Source organism: Cuculus canorus, chromosome 2 (genome assembly GCF_017976375.1).
Source record: "Cuculus canorus isolate bCucCan1 chromosome 2, bCucCan1.pri, whole genome shotgun sequence".
Taxonomy (NCBI): domain Eukaryota; kingdom Metazoa; phylum Chordata; class Aves; order Cuculiformes; family Cuculidae; genus Cuculus; species Cuculus canorus.
Window position 1 is genome coordinate 133,572,375 of NC_071402.1, and position 23,885 is coordinate 133,596,259.

At 40.4% G+C, this 23,885-nt stretch overlaps 1 long non-coding RNA gene across 1 annotated transcript; it reads right to left on the minus strand.

Moving 5' to 3' along the window:
• Positions 1-6,090: 6,090 nt before the first annotated feature.
• Positions 6,091-12,893, minus strand: LOC128851146 (uncharacterized). Its single transcript, XR_008448413.1, has 3 exons — positions 12,871-12,893; positions 11,827-12,008; positions 6,091-10,528 (listed from the first exon to the last, which is right to left on the minus strand). It is a non-coding gene; the product is annotated as an uncharacterized LOC128851146 (long non-coding RNA).
• Between the last annotated feature and the right edge of the window lie 10,992 nt (positions 12,894-23,885).

The following is a 23,885-nucleotide window of genomic DNA, read 5'->3' on the forward strand; positions in this document are numbered from 1 at the left end:
ATCATGACCTTAATTGCATTTAAAAGCAGATTTGGGGATGTGAATTTCCTCTGTAGCTTTTACATCTCAAAATAAAATAGAATGCAAAACTTAGGCATCATTAGAAGGGAGACAGAAGAAAGGGAACTTCTAGTATGTCTCAGCAGCTGGGATAATCTCCCACGGGAAGAGGTGGAAACCTTATTCTATGAGTCATTTAATACCAAATAAACAAAGCGCTAGTGAATAAAGTTTAAGGCATGATTTTTTTTTCTTGTTCATTGGCAGAGGGGAAGCTACCTAACAGAGTTCGTCTTTTTTGAGTTCTGTAGTAGTAGAAAGCACAGACAATGTTACGAATATAGTTTTTCTTTATTTCTCATTGTCATTTCATTTCTTGCAGTAGTGGTAGTATAGTAAAGACATGAATAACTTTAGCCCCTGCACTGTGAAGTAAAACTTTATTTGTGAGATTGGGCCTCCAAGAGTTGCTGAAATTTAGGATCTTCTTAGAAGCTGGCCACTACTTACACAGTGTTTTAATTACAATTTCATATAGGGTTTTCTACACCTGTCTATCACAGGTCCTGTTACCCTTTAGTGACAAAGCTCTGAGGAGGGCAGCTGAGTAAGCTGTGTATACTGGCACGGTGTGCTCTTGGTCTCCAATGGAATCCAGAAGACTGATAGAAGGCAACAAATAACACCTTTGCGTTGGTACAGTAGGAGCGTGTCTGTAATCAAACGTAATTATGGAATCACTACCAGTCAGAGCTGTTGTAGTCTTGCTTGTAATCAAGAACTGCATTATTGCAACATTTATTACTCTCAAGAGTAAGCTAAGATTTACGAGTCCTTGGAAAGAAAAGCGTTATTTGGCAAACCTATCTACTTGTGTCATTTGCCCAGAAAGACAGTTCTTTCTTTGAGACATGAGGACAGTTCCAAAGAAGTACATCTTCTGGATAATTTCTTCAGATTCTTCTTAGTCTTAAATGACAAAAAGCCCACACATTACTTGAAGAAATTCTTTTCAAGCTTGTCTTGTGCAAACTGGGACTGGCCAGCCGGGTAGATATGGGCACAGATAATTGCCCTTATACTTGGGATATAATGTAACCACTACTGGTGAAGATATAACTATAATACTGTATTCAAATAGCTGAAATCAGAACATCATATAGAACTAGAGGTCCTTGATGTAATTGTTTAGTTATTATAAGCCCAGGATGACTATAAGCTCAGGGTGATGATAAGACCAAGATGTCTCAAGAGGAAGACGTTCTCCTATGGTACTGAGTTATGGCTTCCAGCAGACAGTGTATCTCTACTCCGTGAGAGGGATTGTTAAAGAGAAAATGTATTTGGAAAAAGAACAGTATGTGAGATAACTCATCATAAGAAGTATAGAGGAAGGGAGTAAGAAGTGCCATTGATCATGCAATGGCAGAAGAAGCTGTATCTCTTGATTTTGGAAAGAAGAGAAAAATAGTTCTGTGATTTCTTGCTCACAAGGGGATGGAAGACAGTTCGGAATTCAGAAGCAGCTGTGGGTGGGAAAACAATGGAAGAAGAAAAAGCTTGTTACCTTAAAAATATTACCTCAAAAGCTTTAGAAGCCAACTAATAAAACCACCTCAAAGCTCCCCAAGGGAGTTGTATGTTTTGTTCTATAGGTTACATAGATGAGTTGGTCTAGAGGACACAAAAGCTGATACAGACTATTCCTCATACCAAGCCTCTGAGGTTAGGAGACTCAGCTCCTCTGTTTGTGTATTATGGTAACAGTTCTGCCAAATACTTCTCAGATACAGCAGCTATATCAGTTAGAAGGATCTAGGCTGCCACGCAATGATAATCCTGCCAGTGATGTGTCAGGCTTGAGGAAGGGTGTGATCATCATTCCAAAGGAGTGTAATGTGAACCTGTGCCTCCCGTTCAGCCGTGTAGTGGCTAGGTCAACGAAGCTTCTGCTCTTTGCTTTCTCCTTCTTTCCTTCTTTCCTTCTTTCCTTCTTTCCTTCTTTCTTTTCTTCAGTTTCTTCCTTCCTTTCAGCAGACAACTTCTCTTCATATTGACTTCTTTTATCATATACATTTAAGATGTCCCAAGCATGAACCAATGCCCAGTGGTCCTTGGAGATGGATCTCCAAACAGACCATCAGCAGAGTACTAGGTAGATGGGAGTTTCCCATCTTGGAGTGCTTGAATGGCTGCTGGCTCTGATTAGCATTTTACAATGGCAGGTTCCCTCTGAAAACAGTCCAGTGGAGTCTTTCAGTGGACTGATTCAGCTCTGCTAAGTCTGGTGTTTCAAGACTTCTCTGTCAGCCACAGCCTGAGACACACAAAGCTCTGGTCCCCACATAAGGATGACATGGTACTTCCACACTTTTGCTTGAATGGGTGTTAGAGATGGATGTTGCCAGTTCTGTCATTTCAAGGAAGCAGGCCCTCATCACATGAGACCAGATGTCTGATCCATGAGGTGTCCTGAACTCCTGCATGTCCTTTTTTTCTTCATGGGAAGGACAAGGACGTCAAACACCAGACAGCAGAATAGTAATCTTCCAACCATGTCAGTCTGTGCTTATTTATGGGTCATCATCCAGAAACAAAAATGTTCGTATTTGTTTGCAGTTTTGTTCTGGTCTTGCAGGTCCAGTGGCAATAATGGAGTCGAGCCTAGAATTTAATACACACAAAAATACAGAAAGTGAGGCTGGCAAAACTCAAGATTAAACAAATAACCACTGCATGACAACAGCAAGTAAGCTTGATTTTTTTTAAACCAGACACATTTCTGTACAGAAGCCCCTTCCTCACTGTGGGCTGTATAAAGGAAGGAGACGAGGCAGCAGCAACCACCTCAGTTTTGGAGATGGGGCTCCCAGTAGTAAGTCCTGCAAGAAAACACCTGGCCAGCCTTAACAAACATTATTTTCTAGAATGTTCCCTGAGGTTTGCTGGCAGGGAGATATGCCTGCCTTGTAAGGGAGAATATAAAGAGGCACTTCTCAAACAACACCGGGTTTGACTTACAAAACCTTTCCTTAAGGGCAGAATTAATTATATATCATACAGATCTATTATATATTCTGTTTATACAATTATAAAGAATTATGGTTAATTAGTTGTGGTACAGACTCCTGAAGCAGAATCTGGTTAGAGAATAAACAAAATGTTCAGTCAGGTGCAATGGTGGTTAACGACCCGCACTTTCGTATCACCTTTCACACTGAATTCTCATGAAGTGATTTGTAAGTTATGCAATCCAATGGCATTGACTTTTATATTTTGGGGCTGGGTGTTTTTTTGGTTTTATATAAAATTAGAATATGCTGATCTGAAATGGCCCGCAATTTTCACATCTTTGAGAAATTAAAATAAAAATATTCCCTAACTAACTTTAATTCAACTGTTTTTCCTGTTTACTGTCATAGCACCTGAGTGACCTGGTGACTGATCATGATCTTAGTATGTTGGGTATTGTATATACATGGAACATAAGTACCTCTTCATCACCTTTTCACCTTTTCTTCTCCTGATAGGTAGGATTCTGACTGGCAGCAGTGAGAATCTCTGCCTCACTATCCTAAAAGTAGGTGAAATCCTACCTATGAAAACATATTGATTGGACTATAATCCAATAGTTTGGTTTTCAATCTGTGTTTTCACAATATTTTAATGCAATGAAGCAGACTGACATGCCACAATATACCTCAAACCATCTGACATCTTTGTACTTAATTACTTTTTTGCTATCATATATTAAATAGTGCTGAGTCTTACTGTTGTGTATATGCTGCTACAGGTGTCTGGGGAGAATAACTGTTTTTGGAAAGCTTATCAGTGTCATGTGAGTAGAGCTAAAGGCAATTCTTAAAGCAAAAGAGCTTGTAATGTTTGTAAGAGAAATTGAGTGAAAAAAAAAGGAGAAGGGAGCAAGATTTAAGCTGGAGTACATATTTAGTAATAGATAGAAGGAAGGGGAGGGGAGGGGAGGGGAGGGGAGGGGAGGGGAGGGGAGGGGAGGGGAGGGGAGGGGAGGGGAGGGGAGAGGAGAGGAGAGGAGAGGAGAGGAGAGGAGAGGAGAGGAGAGGAGAGGAGAGGGGAGAGGAGAGGAGAGGAGAGGGGAGGGGAGGGGAGGGGAGGGGAGGGGAGGGGAGGGGAGGGGAGGGGAGGGGAGGGGAGGGGAGGGGAGGGGAAGGGAGGGGAGGGGAGGGGAGGGGAGGGGAGGGGAGGGGAGGGGAGGGGAGGGGAGGGGAGGGGAGGGGAGGGGAGGGGAGGGGAGGGGAGGGGAGGGGAGGGGAGGGAAGGGAAGGGAAGGGAAGGGAAGGGAAGGGAAGGGAAGGGAAGGGAAGGGAAGGAAAGGAAAGGAAAGGAAAGGAAAGGAAAGGAAAGGAAAGGAAAGGAAAGGAAAGGAAAGGAAAGGAAAGGAAAGGAAAGGAAAGGAAAGGAAAGGAAAGGAAAGGAAAGGAAAGGAAAGGAAAGGAAAGGAAAGGAAAGGAAAGGAAAGGAAAGGAAAGGAAAGGAAAGGAAAGGAAAGGAAAGGAAAGGAAAGGAAAGGAAAGGAAAGGAAAGTCGAGAGGACAAGATTTCAGTCACAGTATCATCAATAATGTTACAGTCTGTGGAGATGGAAGGAGTCCTGAGATTCGGTCACATCTTTAATAGTGACCCCAGAAGAGCTGAGTGGAGTATACACAGCTGAAATTAAAGATGACTTGGGGAAAGGTGAAGTTGGCAGAAAGCCATCTGAGGTAATTGTTTCAGGCAATGCATTATTTTATTTTAGAAGTTATAGACAAGAGGAAAACTCAGCAGAAATGCAAGAACAAAATGACCACAAATGCAGGATTTTAAAAAATATAGATGAGACAGGCATCCTTGTGTGTATGTTTGGATTGCCATGAGGAGTTAAGAAAAACAAAGAACAAGGGGAAAAAAAACCTGAAACAAATAGAAAATTACGGGAGTACTGGTAAAGGAGGAGGGGTAAAATGAAAATCTGATACAAATTGCCAGGAAAAAGGATTGGGAGAGAGAGAAAAAAGAGAGTGTGTAAAAGGGGAAAGAATGTGGATTTGTTGATTAGATCTTCTCTTGACAAAGAAAGAACTGATAGCATGGATTAGAAGATGGCAGAGGTGTGTGAAGTTGATTTCAGGAGAGCATTATTTAAATTACATGTGTTTTACGAAGCAAATGTATTTCTAGATTATAAACACGAACTCCTTACTTAATTTGAATCAATTTGACAAATATGTAAAAACGTTCTTCCAATCTCATATCTGGAGTATAAATAATGCTAAGATGCTCAGAGGGTAACAAGAAGCATCAGATTATCGCAGACTCAGTTTTTGGCTTCCGCCACTCAAGAAATATTTGTCGGTGTAGATGAAAACAAGATGACATTTTCAAAAGTGTTCCTCCCTAGTACATATTAACATTTGAGTTAAAGAGATTGAAAAAAAATTACAAGTCCTATTCCTGTGTTCTATGCAACTGGAAGTCCACTTTTGCCACTAGGGTTTTGCCACTTTCCAGGCATTTCCCTGCCTCCTCAATAGCCCTGTGAGAAACAGCACATAACGGCTGTGTAAATGTCATTTTGTGTATCTGCTTATTGTTCTTACATACCTATAAATTAATCTTCTTGCTGCTTTATTTTAGCAGTGACAGTGATCAGACACATGGGGGTAGAAAAGATTTAGAAGTTTGGCTTATTCATCCAATAGCCCCAAAAGCTGGAATATTCTGTCCAGTGGAGGTTTCAGTTCCCAAATAAAACAGCTTTTCTTCTGTCAAGTGGCAAACTTCACAAAGAAGAGTTCTCTTTTACAAATTCCTATCAAAGAGTTTACTAAATTTTAATTTCAGTATCTTACTGCGATTTTTTGTGTATGCAAGTTAGCTATGGTAAATAAATTCAATAACATCTCACTTTATTATATGCAAGTGAAGAATTTTAATTGGTGCTAATTTTGTAGAACCGCTCAAGAACCCGAATAGCCGTACAGGTTTTACATAGAAGCCACTGTGTAAAGATTGATTATAAAGTTGATGAGAATAAAGAGTCCACTCATTTAGCTTTTGCAATAGCGCTTTAATTGATGTATTTAGAAACTGTAATGCGTACACTAGTGTGATCACATTGATTGTTCGGTTCGGGCATCGAGATGCTTCGAATGGACATCATTATGACATCTGAGCACTGTGTTAATATGCACCCCTCACTTTTAAAAGTTTATAATAGGCAGGTAGCCCTTTTGTATTTGCATACGAGCTTCATTGTTTGCCCATAGTCCAACACCATCTGTCTGAGGATGGCTCTGTGTTTGGGGAATCCTTGCTTTGCCAGAGCTAGCACTGCCTTTAACAGCCCAGCTGTGTCCCTCAGCTAGCGTGGGCTCTTGCAGCCACTGGAGCAACAGCAACTCCACAGCCGCAGAAATAAAAAATAACTTCACTTCCCTCCCACCACCTTTCTACCCCAGTGCAGAGGGAAGGAAAGGATATTTAGTTCTGAAACCAGAGGTGGTTCAGGTAATAATAGCATTTTAGAAATAACTTATGAAGTTACGTGTATTTCAGGCAGTTCCTACCTGCCCCTAAATTATAGCTTACAGGCACATCACTCCCTGCAGCACTTTACACACTTGGTAGAAAAGTACTGGGCTGAGCCTACGTATAAACTCAAATTTAACATGTTCAAAAAAAGAAGCATAAATTAAAAGTACAAAGCAAACTGTTATAAGATATTTCTGTTTGTCTTGACACCATAATTTTCTTTCAAGATGTGTAGCATATGCAAGAGCACACAGCACCAGCTCCGACAAAAATTGGCCTCCCATATTCCAGCTTTTATGGACATGCTTTAATTAAAAGGGTTCTGCAGAACAAATCTTTAGAAGAAAAACCTTTATTATAGAAGTGCACTGTTATGAATTCATATGGATTCAGAGAGAAAAGGGATTGCTTACGGTAGTTATATGATAGAATTTGAGGAAAACCAAGGAAGACAGTTGATGTGCCAGGTTCTGTTATGTATCAGCGGCTTGGAAAGAGAAACCTTGATTTTGATCTGCTGTTACCTTACATTAAATCATGATGGTACATGAACTGAATAGCAAAATAATAAGGGTGATCTGATATAGTCTGTGGCTTATTTAAGGAAGAAGCGTGTACAAGAAATTAATTAGAATATGAGAGTCAGAATTACCAGTTAAGTTTTATATCTACATACATTGTTTTCCTCCCAAAACACTGAGCATATATGATGTACACAGAATAATGTGTAGCTATTTGCACCAGTGAAACGGGTCAATGGATTTCCTATGAGATGCCTTTTCATGCTTTATTAAATCAGTCCTAAATGGTTCTAATTATATAGGATTTCTTAGAACATCTCTTTGTCAAAGGTTGCAGTACATTTGCGCTGGAAAGACAAAGAACTCTTACCTAAGGTAATTCTGCTCTTTTGAAGTGTTTATTTGTGAGTAGAGCTGGTATTACATGCCACATAGTTGTCCTGTTGTCATTTTTTTGGCAGACCTCTGTCTGTATTGAGATCATCTTTCATTTCTTGTGTGAAACTAATAACTGCTCTATGCACAGTGGACTCACATGCATTATCAGTGGAAGCACAGTGTCTGCTGCACCACAAAGTAAGTCATCTCTCTTCATTGTTTTTTTTATAATCACATCCAGAAGATCAGAGAACGCTTTATCACTGTCCCTTTTTTGCCTAGGAAAACATCTTTTGGAGGCCCACTCTCCTGGCTTCATTCCTGTACTGCTTGTCCTGGAACGGTGTTCCAGTCTAGAAATAATACACTTTACAACTACTTTTAGTTATGTTAATGTTTAATATTTTAAAGGGATATAGTGATATGCAAAAAATTATGAAAGCTTGGTTTTGTGCAGCCTCTTCCATTTTCAATGGTTTTGTAGTAGATTCCATGCTGCAAATAATTTTATCAGCCCAGTGAACATGTAATACCACAGAATATTAATTTTTTAACTCTTCAGATTGACATAGATGTTAAACAACATAATGTATTAAATTATTTGCTTAAAACATTCGTGGCATATATGGGTTGATAGACTTGAATCCACAGCTGCAAGCTGAAATCAGCCCCTACTCCCTAGAAACTATCGAGGTTAATTTCAAAGGACTGTTGTAACAGGCAAGAGCTTGGTTTTCTGTTGTAGGAAAGTCAGGACAAATTTCATCTTTGCAATGGGACATGCTCTGTGAATACTTTACCTAGCTTGGTAAGATTGAGATGGCATTTTTCTATCTCCTTTTCACAACCAAAAGTCTCTCAAAGAAGTTGGATAGATCATAAATACAGAATATATAGATTGTATATGAAAAAATAGTCTATGTCCCCACAACTGGCACAATGCAGTGGAACTGAGACTATCCTGATCCATGGTTTCTGGCAAATATGTCACTGGTATGAAATTCAGGCATAGCATGAGCTCTTTGCATGAGCTCTTTGCTTGATTGCAGTGATGGATTCCTGGAGGACAAACAAGGGAAGCCAGTGCTTGGGCCCCTCTCTTTCCAGATCACAGGTCTGCCCATCACTGAGCAAGGAACTGTCTGGGCTTGCACATAAGGGTGCACTGCAACAGAAAGGACCATATCTGGAAACAGCAGGGAGACAGAAAGGCTCCCAACAGCACAGCTCACCCAGACGATGCAGAACTGTCCTGCCACCTTTTGCAATGGCAATGAACACAAAAATTCTTTCCTTCATCTCTGGCTGCAGTTTTTACCCCAATAGGAGCAGCTGCTTGTCATCTGTTATCGAGAGTTGATGCAGGCCAAGAGACCTGTATTATTCCCTTCTGGTTTAAAGTTTTATTTTTCACCTGCTGTGGAGAGATAAAATGAATTCCAGTTTAGCTCGACCATCCTGCCTGCACAGGTGTGCTGTAAGAATACCACTGTGGTGTTCAGCTGGGTGAATGTTTTAGATGAGTGTAGTAATTACTGAAAGTACTGGTTTTAGTTCCACACACACACTTTAATCTGGATCAGATTTGCCAGATAGTTTCAGCTGACTTTTTTTCCTCTTGATAAATAAAGCTGGAGGAGGAAAAGAAAAGGCTTGTGTCTTCTTTGATGCAATACTGAGCACCTGAACGATGCAGTATATGGGTGCTGTATTCAAGACCTTCCTCTTCATGACATTGTTTGAATTCAGATTTTTTATTTCCTGCTTAAATTATTCTTCTAATTGTGGTGCTATTAGGTTTTCCTGGGTGGGGTCCCCAGTCCCTGCTCCCAGCACTGGTATATTTTGTGTATGTAATTAAACATCCAGGGTGGAGCAGCACTTTAGCAAGCAGGGCAGGGGAAATGTTGAGGGGAGCTTAAAGGCATCACTCTGAAGGCATCCAGTTGCAGGCTCTTCTGACTTTCTTGGCCAGAGAAGGGAGGCAAGAGCCAGTGTTTCTTGTTCTCCGACATCCTTCTTTCCATCTGCTTCTTTGGCAGAGGGGAAAAAAAAATATGAGGGCTCCAACTGATCTAATATTTATTTATTATGCATTTTATATGGAAGCAGGATGGAAGAATTGCAGCAGGAGAGACTGAGGGAGATTTAGCTCTGAAGATCCTGTCTTCTGAGACTGCCGGATCCCTCCAAATTTAACCCAGGTTCTCACATCCCAGTAAGTGAAGTGGTATCACCACGCAGCTGTTCAGCAAGGGCAACCGCTGACTCCAAATTTCTGTGAACTGAGCACTTTGATTCTTCTTGTTCTAACTACTTCTAAATAAAATAGCTAATTTTCCGTCAAAGGGAACAACTTATTCAAATCAGGACTTCTTCCGTTTTTCTGAAGAAGGAATAATGGAAAAAAATATTTTAGGTCAGTCTAAACAAATTTACTTAATTTTTCAGTTTGGCAACTAATCTGAAAAAATCATTTGCATGGCTTTAGTTTCACACTTATCACTCATCGGTTTCTAGAAATATAACAATTACTTTCTACTCCAAAAAGAGTTAGTACAGCAAAAAAAAGCTAGGATGCAAAGTACACCTGGACAATTTCTCTCTTGTTATTACCAGCTGGGTAAATTAAATTATGCTGCCTTTAACATCTTTGTAATCCACAATTTTTAAATTCCCATCCAGCTACACCTATGCCACTCCTTTGTTTTCAGTGGCATTAGGCAAGATTAAATGAAGAAGGAATCAAGTCTTGAAAGTTAATTAAAATGTTGATGATGATGACCAGGAAGGTGTACTTAGAAACTATAGGTAAAGGGATTTAGATGCTTGATGTGAGGCAGTTGTGCCCAGGCTTTCAAGCTCCTGATCTATGATAAAAAATGCTTCTAGTCTATCGTGGCAGTGAACTTGCCGAGTGCAGAATAGCTGCTTCAGCTTCCCTCAGAGGTTTCCATCTTCTTCTTCCTCTAGAGGCCCCATCATCTCAGTCTGGTGCTTTTACATCTTTAATAACATCAATAATCTTCCTTGCGTTTAGCAGCTTCATGAATTCTGATTAAGCTCCATGACAGTGGCTGTGTATTAAGAAAAAGAGGCAAAAGGAAGACTTTAGTGTCTCAATCCATGAGGCAAAATAGTTTCTTCTCTAGACAAACTGTAATTGATTTGATCTTGGGTTTTCTCAGCGTGGCCTCTGTAAATAAAGTGCTAGCACACAGTACACTTAGTGCACAGCTCCTCTTCCCTGCAGACCAATTTATTTCTGTTGAAGATTTACTTTAATTGTTCCATGACTACTAATGTGTTTAATTAAGGCTCACGTGGCTAAGTCTTCAGCGAGAAAATTTGATGTGCTTGCAAAATCTGATGTGAAAAAAACCAGAATGGTCTCTAGCACTGCCTTTCAACCAAACATCAGTGTGTGAGTTTCTACACCACATTAAAATTCAGTTAAGTAGTTTTGGGGGAAAAAAGGCTGGCACCAACAGGGTAAGTCATCTGACCACGGGAAGCTGTGCTGACAAAAATTCATAAAGTGGAAATTGGAAACCCGTACTCTGAAGGTTTCCTGTATTAACAGTCTAATGTCCAAATATGTAATATATAATTTATAAGGATTCTTTAATATGATCCAGCCTCACTTATTTCTCAATTTATTATTCTTATTTAGAAAGAAATGAAGACTAAACTATTCTCTCTGATTTCTGAAGCTGCATTTTATCATTTTCAATATATACTTCTCATGGTAATTTTCCATAGAGTCTACTTTTCAACCCCCTACTTTCAGTCCTCACTAATGGGCTCACTTCTTGACCACTGTTTTCCTTTTGAAGGCAATGTCATATAAATGCAGTTCTGGAAGGACTCCTATTGTCAATTTTTGGGACTTGATCTAGCCAAAAACATCCACAAATCCTTTATCCATATGCTGAATATATTGTTTTCTACAGTCTTGTATATACTTCATGTTTTAAAAGTGGATTTCTTCATTGGTTGTTGTCCTTCTGTAACTACAGTAGTACTTAAGCATCATAGTTTAACAACTTCATGGGTTTTTTGTGTATTTATACCCTTTCATTTCTGCTACTTTTTCTGGAATGGATAATGTGGAAGAAAATTCTGTAAAACTTCTCTGTAAATCCCATTTTTGTTTTTTTTAATATCAGCTATTAGTTATGAATATCCACTTCAATGGGAGCGCTCAAGAGATATGGTAGGTGCCAAAAGTACTGTATGTGGGTATGATCCTACAGTGGAACAAGAAAAGCAAAAATCTTTACCATGCTTTGTTTGGGGAGGAATCTGTGGCCTTTAAGATATAGAAAGGGAGGCCACAGAATATGAAAATATCAACAAGGGTAAGAAGTAGTACCTTACTGTTTGAAAATATGCAGAAATCCAAGAAGAAAGAGCAGTCTGTGAGCCCTCTGGTAGCTGCCACAGTAAAGGTGACCGTGTCCTTCAGAGCAGTTACCTCTCAATTAGATTGGAAAGCAGATATCCACAACCCTGGGGACTAGCTTGTAGCAGGATAAGTATGCCACAAAGATGAAGCTAGGGGAAATTTAATCCAGAAAAAGAGAAACTAAAATTAAATGGAAAACAGTCTGATCAGGAAAAATGAAAGAATAATCGTTGCATGCAGACTAAAAGAGAGATTTTTTTTAAAGTTCATTTCAAGATACAAAATCATCCTCCACTATTTCTTCTGCATTTTTAAGTAGTTAGATAGCTTGGACTCAAGGTATCTAGAAGAGGACTAACCTGCTTCAGGTCAGCTCAAATGTGACATAGAAGAGTATTCAAAACATAGAATCATAGAATCACCAGGTTGGAAAGGACCCACTGGATCGTCGAGTCCAACCATTCCTAACACTCCCCAAACCATGCCCCTCAGCACCTCATACACCCGTCCTTTAAACACCTTCAGGGAAGGTGACTCAACCACCTCCCTGGGCAGCCTGTTCCAGTGCCCAATGACCCTTTCCATGAAAAATTTTTTCCTGATGTCCAGCCTGAACCTCCCCTGGCAGAGCTTGAGGCCATTCCCTCTTGTCCTGACCCCTGTCACTTGGGAGAAGAGGCCAGCACCCTCCTCTCCACAACCTCCTTTCAGGTAGTTGTAGAGAGCAATAAGGTCTACCCTCAGCCTCCTCTTCTCCAGGCTCAACAACCCCAGCTCTCTCAGCCGCTCTTCGTGAGATTTGTTCTCCAGCCTCCTCACCAGCTTTGTTGCTCTTCTCTGGACACGCTCCAGAGCCTCAACATCCTTCTTGTGGTGAAGGGCCCAGAACTGAACACAGTATTCAAGGTGCGGTCTCACCAGTGCCGAGTACAGAGGGAGAATCACCTCCCTGGACCTGCTGGTCACACCGTCTCTGATACCAGCCAAGATGCCATTGGCCTTCTTGGCCACCTGGGCACACTGCTGGCTCATGTTCAGTCGGCTGTCAACCAAACATCCCCAGGTCCTTCTCCTCCAGGCAGCTTTCTGTTTGTCAGTTTGTTCACTGAAGTTTACTTTAAAATTTCCCAAAGCGTTGCTCCAAGAACTGAGATCACTATAATTGAAAATAAAGGGGGGAAGAAAGGTCAGTTTTACAGTACTTAATATTGTATATGTAGGTCTTTTCATGTTACCTTTTTAAAATAATAATAATAATAAAAATTAATAGTAGCAGTCCCATTGATACAGCAATAAGGAAGAAAAAAATGCTAAAATACTTAACTGTACAAGCCTGAGTACTTACTGCTACTTTAAAGTCACGTTAGAACAGAGTAGCTCTCAGGCTGAGGGTATTCTTCCAGATCCCAGAATGACAACAGGTAGAAAGTGCCAAAAAGGTCTGAAACAATACCATGGACAAAGACCAGGACCTAAATCTGGTCAGCACACCATAAATGTCAGGGCACTGTTACTGGCAAGAACTCAGGTTCTGGTGTTTGAGCATAATGTTGCTTTTTCTTCATCAATTCCATAAGCAGAGACAAAACAGCTTTGCCAGTTATGCTATGGTGCAAAATAAAGAAATTTTCCTTCTTTGGCCTCTGTAACAGTTCATGCATTTCCAGGCTAATCTAGCTTGCACATGTGCAACAAGGTTTAATTGCATAGAAGCCAATGTGAAACTGAAGGAGCCCAGTAACCATGGAGATCAGTGATCAATACTATAATACTATTTGTTTATAAATTATCCGTAGCCTATATAGCATTTTGTAAAAGGCAAATAGGCAAGTGAGATCCAGGCAATGTGGTCAATTTATTATTGTTTTCTAAAAATCAAATGTGATTATGCTTTCTGTGAGTAACTACTTTCCCATTAATAATGTTTTCAGGTTGTTCAATACAGTATGGATTCTGGGACATGACTGCATTTGGAGGAGAAACATAAAGCTCCTCAATAGAGGAGTCATATAAAGCTATATATATCATTCTAAGAGTCATATAAAGCTACATCTGAAGTTTGTACAATGAAAAGTGCTTTTTCAACCAAAACCCTTAGTAGGCACTACCAGGCTGTGCCACATCTCATGGTGTGATTAGGAAAAAGTGATGAATGCATGTGCAACATACACAGAAAAAAAAAAAAATCACATTCCTAATTATTTTTCCAGTTAAAAAATTCTTCTCACAAAGTTCACTAACAGTTGCAATCATAATTTGAAGGCTATCTCAGATAACGATGATGAAGAATCTGGAGGAGGTTTCAGAATCTTGTAGTTGCTTCTCCTTTTGGATAGATAAGACATTTTCCAACTAAGCATTGTTTATCTTCCTCCTTACTTTTAAAGAAGCAACTAATCAGTTTTACTGAGAATATTTTCCACCAGAAAGTCAATAGTCATCAAAATTTAAACTCTTCCCGTGCTTTACTATTCTGGGAACTTTCTACTTGGAAGGAAAAGAAGAGATTTTCATTAATATCTATTTCAACATTTTGTTCTAGTTTGTTTTAAAAATTACCTTGCCAAAAATGGATATCAAAAGTGGAAAAGTTATTTTACAGTTTTAAGTAGTACAGACCTAGAAGTGACCGGTTTTATGTCTCACTCCGTGATGAGTTCATTTTCTATCAATTAGGAATAATAATTTAAGAAAATCTTCCAAAAACTACAAAACCTGTCTCCCTACCAGCTGCCTGTATAAGAGGTAAAGCATGGAGAATTAAGAACCATTTCCAAATAATTTATTGAACTGTTTCAGTATACCCAGAGAGTGAATATATGTAGGAAACTGGATGATATTCTTGAGTGAAAATATTGTTATCTGATCTGCATCGAGAGGATAAGAGGATAACTGATTTTACAACAAATCCCACTTTCATAGCAATTACGTAATAATTATGTAATTGCCATAGCAAATCCCTGGTTTACGTCTTCACAAGAATATTCAGCATCTCTTCAGCTCAAGTCTGTGCTTGCTGAGCTCTTGCAGTGAAATCCTATTTAAACAAAAAGAGTGTATATACATTAGCCTTTCAGCTTGGGAGTCCAGAAATTCCAACTTACTGTGTTTCCATCAGAATCATGGAACCAACTCAGACCAAGCTGGTTTCCTTTTGAATGAAACTAAGCCAGAAGGTATGCTTTGGAATACAGGGAACACTGTTAGGGCAAAAGCAAAGGTAGTTGAAACTAGAAATGCTTTTAAGGGCAGGTGTTAAGCCTTCAGCCTCGTTCATTTTTTTTTCACTCTACGGACACACTCCTCTTGGGCTGCACTACCTGCTGTAGAACAGCCATGGCTAATGAGAAGCATTACTACGCTGAGTATTAACAAAGAATAGTACCCAGAGTGTCATCTTAAACCTATGTCTGTTTAAGAGGATGGGTAGGACTCAGGGTTTTCTGAGAACCCCCTACCTTCCACAGGTGCAACCACCCTGTATGGATCTCAAACCCAGCTATTCCGTACTTGCTGCTCCTGCTGCATCCTTGCTCAGCAGGTTAAGAAAATACAATTACACCATGTCTGAGAGTGTACAAGTTCCTCTAGTAAGCAGCTGATTGATTTTAGGTTGGCTCTGCTTGCTTTTGCAGTGCCTAATGGAGTTGGTCCTAGCGGGATGTGATTTTTTTGCCTCCCACCAAGGAGCGATGCTTCCACAGCATGAAGAGATTGTGCTGCTTTGCCTGAGACATGGAGGGAGCTGTGGTGTTGCTGTGGTAAACCCAAGCGTGCAGAACTTTCTTGCCCCTGACATCAGGCTTATTTCACCCTTCACTCTGAGCAACACCTGGAAACTTTTGTTTTCCAGTGGCATTTTATTTTGATTGTGAACAGACTGTACTTGAATGATCTTTCTGGGATTTTTTTTCCTCAAAACCTTCTGTTTGTTATAGCAAATCTCTAAAGGTAGAAGACATACCCCTCTGCTTGAAACAGAGGAGGAACACAAGGATTTAATCCTGAGGGTCGAAAGCCTCTTGTAAAAGCCATCAGACTGCTGCTGAACGTGAACTTTTGGAAGGGATGCTCTGGGATGTGGGATGCTCTGGTTGTCCAGATGAGGATCTGCTGAAATGCACCACAGCTTCTCCTCTACCCACACACATTCTTTCCAAATGAAGGCAATGTGGGGAAAAGGTAGCAGGCACCACGGCCTTGGATACACACCCAGGACACAATTTGGGTGTGTATCTGAGGCAAGAAGTAAGTCTGTCTGACCCCTAGTTTGATGTATAATTACTAGCAACTGTGAAGTAGGAGTCTGTGTCCATGAGAAGCAGGGTTCAGATCCAGCGGGAGCTTGGAAATGGAAGCACTCACCAGTCACATGAGTAACATTTTGCCTTTGTGAGAGAAAAAACCTCCTGGGTCCCATCTGATCTCTCTGCTTCCACTGAGATCAATGATCACTCTGTCTCCAGGAGCAGCAGGTGAACCCAGCGAGGGGCTGCAGGCTCCAATCTATGTCAGCGAGACAGGCAATTAGCTGAAAGTGCTGGCCTACAAAGCACAGCTCCTGTGTTGGCTGCCTTTTAGGAATCCTGCGGTAACAGCCACTTTGCTGAGCTTCTGGAAATATTCCAGATGCAGCATGTTCCCCGCAAAGCAGCAGAACTCCCGTGCTTAGCTTGCAATCTTAATCTCTTTTATACTAGAATGGCTGAAATTGTCTAGATTTAAAAAATGGAAAACAACCCTAGGAAAACATGTACCCGGTTCTTGCACTGGAATCCATCACTTGGCTCAAACCATCACCGTATCTGGTCTATCGATGGTGCTGGGGTTCAGCTGCCTCACCAGTCTGATGGTTGAAACCATCAGAAGACTGTATTGGCAATTTTTTTTCAGATATTTGCTAAGAGCAGAGAAAAGGTGAGATGGAGTTGCCTGAAAAGAGATGAGGGAGCACTGCTGAGTGGAACACCCAAGGTGCAGATGGGCTCCTTTGCAGGCATAGCACACACAAACAGACCCTTTTTAAAAAGCATGGAAGGCAGCCACATTTTAATAGGCTTTCTCCCTGTCTTTTTTTTTTAATCTTACTTCAAAGAAGAGGTCCCCACAATTCCTTTTCCTTGAGCCTCATTCTTGGAAGCATTTAAGTCACTTAGACCAAAACAGCAAAGTAGGAAAATGTATACTACAAAAAAATGAGCTGGATGTGATCCCCTACTGAGAGGGTTCACTGTTCTTGTCCACATTCTGCCCCCTCTTTCATTATGAGGATTTTCTCCACGTTTGACTTGTAAAGTCAATCACTGAGAGAGGGATGGGAGAAGGAGAGTGAAGGGAAGGCAAAAATCAACATAATAAACCAACTGGTGCCTGCTGGAGAATGTGTCCTTTAAATTACAAGAAAAAAAGATAATAGTGTTTTCTTTTGTGTTCATGGAGTCAAGTATTTTCATACTAAGTCAGTATTAACGTTTGTAAAAAGCTTTAAAACATACCAAACAAGTTTTGTAGTTAAGATGGGAAAACATTTTAAATTGGAAATGTGAATTTAATCCCCTCAATTAAATGTAAAATATTTAAATACTTAACCTGATTGCTGCCAACTGCAATTTCCTATAATAAGGAATTATGAGGATAGAGAGTAGTTCTTAAAGGTACATGGCTCACATGAAACCAGCAAAGATTCAGGTCTAGAAACTGCAACTTCACTTACGCATGTAACTACTTTTACTTAGCCCCTTCATACAAGTTACAAATAAGAAAATGTTGATTGGGCATAAAAATAGTCTTTCTTTTTTTTATTGTCCTACACGTTGATTAGCTGGAAACTGCGTTATTAGCAGCAGATAGGACAAAATGACACAGGCTTTGAGCCAGTAGAGTCATGTGAAACAACTGACATCTGCATTAAAGGACATAAGAAATTATTCTGGACGAACTTTAGACCGGTCTCACACAATGCATCTCTGTGAATAATAGTTTTGTCTGTCGGTCTGTCTGTCTTTCTGTCTGTCTGTCTATCTATCTATCTATCTATCTATCTATCTATCCACAGATATATATTTACATTCTCTATACATGTATCTGAGATTATGACACATTTCTGTTGCCCAAATCTTTTACATTAATTCTGCTATAATCTCCAGGACAAATCCTGTTCTTAGTTATGATGGTGTAAATTATAACAACTTCTGTGTGCGTCCAAGTAGAATATCTCTACGCTGAGGACAAGATGCAGGCATCGACTAGCAAGTGAGCTTTGTAAAAGCTATGTGAACTCATGAGGCTCTTTCCTCACACATTTCAAGAAGGCAGCAGATTGAAAATCCCTGGTTGCTAGCGTACAACTAAGCAGTATATTCTGCATTGCACCTTAATCCATTTTAGAAAGTGGTCATTAAAAATTAACTTCCTTGTGGTGGGCTGACCCTGGCTGAATGCCAGGTGCCCACCAAAGCCTCTCTGTCACTCCCCTCCTCAGCTGGACAGGGGAGAGACTATATAATGAAAGGCTTATGGGTTGAGATGGGGCAGGGAGATCGCTCACCAGTTACTGTCACAGGCTAAACAGGCTCAGCTTGGGGGAAAAAATATTTTTTACTAATCAAATCAAAGAAGGATAATAAGAAACAAACCCAAATCTTAAAACACCTTTTTCCACCCCCTCCTTCCTAGGCTCAACTTTATTCCCAAATTCTCTACCTCCTCCCCCTGAGCAGCACAAGACAGGAATGGGGATTGTAGTTAGTGCATCACATTTCTGCTGTTCCTTCCTCCTCCGGAACTCTTGCCCAGCAGCAGCGTGGGGTTTCTCCACAAACTTCAACCCGAGTCCTTACCAAGGGCTACAGTCCTTCCTGAACTGCTCCAGCATGGGTTCCTTCCACACAGTGCAGTCCTTCAGGAACTGACTGCTCCAGCACAAATACCCCATGGGGTCACAGATCCTGCCAGCAAACGTTTCTCCAGTGCAGGCTCCTCTTTCCACAGGTCCTGCCAGGAGCCTGCTCCAGTATGGGTTTCCCGTGGGGTCACCACCTCCTTCAGGCATCCAACTGCTCTGGTGTGGGTTCTCTAGGGGCTGCAGGTGGATATCTGCTCCACCATTAACCTCCACATGGGCCGCAGGGGGACAGCCTGCCTCACCATGGTCTTCACCCCAGGCTGCAAGGGAATCTCTGCTCCAGTGCCTGGAGCACCTCCTGCCCCTCCTTCTTCACTGACCTTCATGTCTGCAGGGTTGTTCATCTCACATATTCTCACCCCCTCTCTAGCTGAAATTGCTGCTGCGCAGCAACTTTTTTCCCTTTTTAACTATGGTTCCCAGAGGCGCTACCACCGTCACTGATGGGTTGGCCTTGGCCAGTGGCGGGTCTGTCGTGGAGCCAGCTGGCATTGGCTCTATTGGACATATGAGAAGCTTCTAGGAGCTTCTCACAGAAGCGAACCCGTAGCTCCCCCACTACCAAAACCCGGTCACGCAAACCCAATACAGTCTTCTACTTCTCTCTACTTTGAACTGCTGTTCACTTCTTAACTCAAACTGCATCTAGAGAATTAAGTTTTATTTTTATCTGACTTCTTCCTTAAATGCTGCACATTCTAATTTCCTCCTCCTCCCTTCATGGTTGGCAATAGACCAGCTCTTTCATTATATTTGAAGCAAAGAAACAGCCCACTGAACCTTTCCCAGACCATATTGTCAGGACTTAAAAACACTGAACAAATCAAAACACTTATTTAAAAGTAAATGAATTCCCATTTGTAATACGGCCTTCCACTGCTAATGACAAGTCTGATCTCTGCAGAAATAATTTATCAGGAGAGAATTAGGACAAAAAGGCTTAGATAGATAAATTCGTCCCATTTCCAGGCACTTTGCTGGAGCCATCTCTGGCAGCAGCAGTCACACATGGCTCCCTATATAGACGGCCAAAGGACGTGAGGACAAGGCAAAGGGTGATTCGCATCTTAATGTTGGCTGAAGAGCTCCTTTCCCTCCCCTTCTGTGAGCAGATGGAAAATAGGATGACTGGGATTGTAATTAAGCACATCGGCATGGAGGAAGCAGAGAAAAGATTTGTATCTGAGAAATTCCCCGCTTGGACCCTCTGGCCTGGCCTGAGTCAGCATGCCATTAGGCTCTTAGGAAAGGCACCTAAAAGTCCAAGTTAGATGTATCAGAGTTCAAGGGAGGAAATTCTCAGATAAGAATCATCCCTTTTCTCCGTTTACTCCAAATTTCATCATCTTAATAATGTAATAAACACTGTACAAGAGGCTTTCTCTAGGTCAAAGGAGTTTAAGATCACTAGATACAGGAGGAGGGGAAAAGCTGAACAGAGTAAGCCAAGTGTTGCTGAGTTACCATGCTCTCAAAAGCATTTCTGTCAACTATTACAACGTAGATATTCCGTGTTTTCAAAATACGAGCAAAGTGCCATGCTGCCACCTCAACTTTTTCTTTTTTTCAATAGAAAGCAAAGGATATTCTCATTTCTGATGCCACCAGTGTTCTACAGTAAATCCTGCTGTGAGGATGCCTCCTCTTGTCTTCCACTGCTCTGATAACACCTATGCTGATCCACGTTGCTGAGATGGTTTTGCAGGGATTACCTGTTCAGATATCAGTTTTGGAATGAGTCCTAAAAGAGAGTGGACTGGTCTCTTGGACACTGACAAATTACTGGCTGATGATTTCCAGACTAAAATGATATATCAGAAGCAAATGGTGTTTCAAAGGATAACTTTTGAACCATTATCTTCATAGTTTGTTTCTTTGGGGAAGCAGAATATTAGTTTGCATACGAGCCAAAATAGCTCTTTGAAGCAAGATGAGGCAGTAGGTGCCAGAAAGGCATTGCTTAGTGATTTGCAATTTATACAAAAACACAATAATCTCTTTGCAAATTTCCAAGTAAGATTTTATCCTTCACTTGAATTATCTCATTTGTTTAAGAAGAGTGCACCAGTTGGCTTTTATTCTTCCAAACCAACAATTATTTTTATTTTGGAGTATATAATCTTTGTATAGCAAGGTTGCTGTTGAAGTGGACACAATATGTCTTTCCTACTCTATGCTGTGAAGACAATGATATGCAAACTTACGTAGTATCAAAAAGGGTTTTTTTAGTCACTGTGCACATATTCTTCTAAATAGACAGAGAATTACTTCATTGCCACAGAATATCCCCATAGAGAAGTCTTATCCAACATTTTTTTTTTTTATATCTGTGGTGAACAGATCAGTAACGGGATTGATTCTTCTTCTAGGAGACAGTCTTTAGGATCTTGCCCTAAGTCTCCCCTTTTGGTATTAGCAGGGCGAAATGGCTCAGGCGATCTGCTGAGATTGGTGGATGACCAGAAGATGATCGTATTAACTTCAAAGTTTTTCAAGCGAAGTTGTTTTACAAAAGATAGAGTGGGACTTCAGCACTATCTTTCATGCTTAGATCGATTGTGCCAGGTCTCTTGTCATTGTGTGGCTAGTCATGTAGGAGACAGGAATGGAAGTCTGTCAAATTTGCGTTGCTTTTACCCATGTCAGTTGATGTGCAGCGTCCTCTTCTTTAAGGACTATCACCGTTGAGATGCCTGTTTACAAGGATATGCCCCATCCCAGAGGCAAAGCATCTGTCAAGACCCAAATAGATGGAGTAGACTGGCCCCCAGGAGGCTGAGGCTCTAAAACAGGGCACAACTTCCTTCTGAAGGAAAGACAGACATTGGAGGTGGTGGTGAAGAGGGTTAGTTTGAGAAGACTTAGAGGTCTTAAATATGTAGGTGAACCGTTTTGGACAAAACCTATCATCCTGGAAAATAGCTTTATTCATAGAGATTCTCTTAGAATCTTTTAAATGGAAATAACTGCAACATGAATAGAGATAATTTTGCTACCTGGCCTTTAAGTAAATAACAATACATCAGCCATCTTTGTTCATTCATTCTATTTTTTACACCTTTCCTAAGATTTAAAACTTGTCTTCAATTTAATGAATATTAAGATTCAAGATGAATCTAAATACTGATTTCTGTTATAAAGCATTCCAGAGATCTTCAGCAAAGCACTACATTTCCATTTCTCAGTCAATAGCCTCTTATTTGATGCCATTTTAAAACCTGATGGCAGCTTCTAGATCTGAAGCAGTTATTTTAACTTTATGGTTAAGTGGATACACATACTGCATATTATATGCAGTAAACACAGAAAAAGGAGATCTCATTATTAATTTGACATCTTCCCACTTTGCCTACCCTTAAAACATGAGTTAAATTACAACATGAGTTAAACTACATCAAAAGATAGAGAATATGTCAACCCTGTATGGCCAATTTTAGACACAATTATATTAAGATGGGTATGTAATATCTGCAAGTACTGTAATACTACTTAAAATAAGACGTAGCAATCCTTTCTGGGATAAATTTAATGCATATACTCTATTTCACCCTGTCAAGTAGAGGGAGAATGTGTAAATGTTTTTTGTTTGAGAGACAACTGAAGAACTAACCAAACTGCAAAAGACATAAAAGTCAAATAACAACGAAATGATCCTTTGAATCAGTTGGTAAGATACAAATGAAGTCTTTGCCAAAAGCCCTTTCTAAACATATAATAGGCAAAAGCAGGGTTAGAGGAATCTAAAAATGCCTTTAAGAGCAGGATCAGCCAAGCAGATCCACCGGTAGTTCCTAAAAACAGCTGAAAAAGGAAATTACAGTACAGTTTCCAAAACATCACACATTGCTTAATATTCTTAAGGAAAACAAACAAATTGCGGATCTCTTCATAAAAAGGGTGACACAGTGGTCAGACTGAAGTCCCAAAGTCTTTTTCTGTTCTAACAAGTATTAGTTGCTTTAAACAAGTAATTCCCTTCTCACCATGATGGTCCATTTCTCCCCAGTCCTTGTTTTCTGAGCCCATCTGCTTCAGGCTTATTTTCCAGTGAGATTTAGATGGATGCCCAAAGCTGACCCCTGAGAACAGCTACATGAACATTTGGACACGAGTGGCTACTCTAACCATAATGCTGATACCCAGTCACAGTTGGATGTGGGATGTTTATAATTGAGGCTCATCTGTTTTTTTGTTTGCTTGTGAGCAGTTTCTTTTATGTTCTGTTATTGAAGTGCATGTGTTGACTGACTTAAGAGGACAGCCTTGTAAATGAGATCTTTTTGATCTCAAGAGTTTATTTTATCTTTGCAGCAAGGAAAAGTGAATTGAATTGGCTGGCAGAACTAAGCCCTCTCTTGTCTCTGTTCTACAGCTGCAGCACCCTTTTGGGGTCATCATAAATTCCACTTCCACCACTAGACGCTCTGTTTTGCCACAGAAGTAAAAAAAGGCTTCTCCAGCATCGCATCAAAACCTGCAGTATGACGCTGAAAGTTGTACAGCTCTTCGGTTACTGCATGAACCATGGGTTGTTCTCACTCTGTCATTCTGCAGAAGGGATGTATTTGACAAAACACTGAGCTGTGATACAGCAGAGCTTTTTGAGCTACCCTGGTACCTCTTCAGAAAGTAAACTTTAAAAGAATACTCATTGTCTTTTTTTTTCCTTTTTCTTTTTGAAAAATGCTCGAGAAAGACTATAGCATGGAAGGCAGCAAACTAACACCAAATACCTGCTCTGAGATGTTGAAAGGAGTATGGGATCCATCATTATTCCCCCATTATTTATGTTAATGTACAGAGGTGTTAGCATTGGGGACCATTGTGCTATCTACTACATGTACACAAAACTAGACTATGGGGCATAATACTGACGTACTTCCCGATTTGAATGACAAATGTGAGTGTCATCATATTCTTACCACTTGCACTTCATTTAGTTTCCATATTTTCATTACAGCCAATGTTAGTCTCTACAGAAATAACGTTCAATGAAAACTGCTTTACACATACTGCCCATAGCTTGATGTAATTCTTCTAGGTATTTTTCCTCCTCTACAACTGAAAAAAAGAACAAACACATGAGAGATCTGTGATTTCATAGTAGGTAGATACCTGCAAA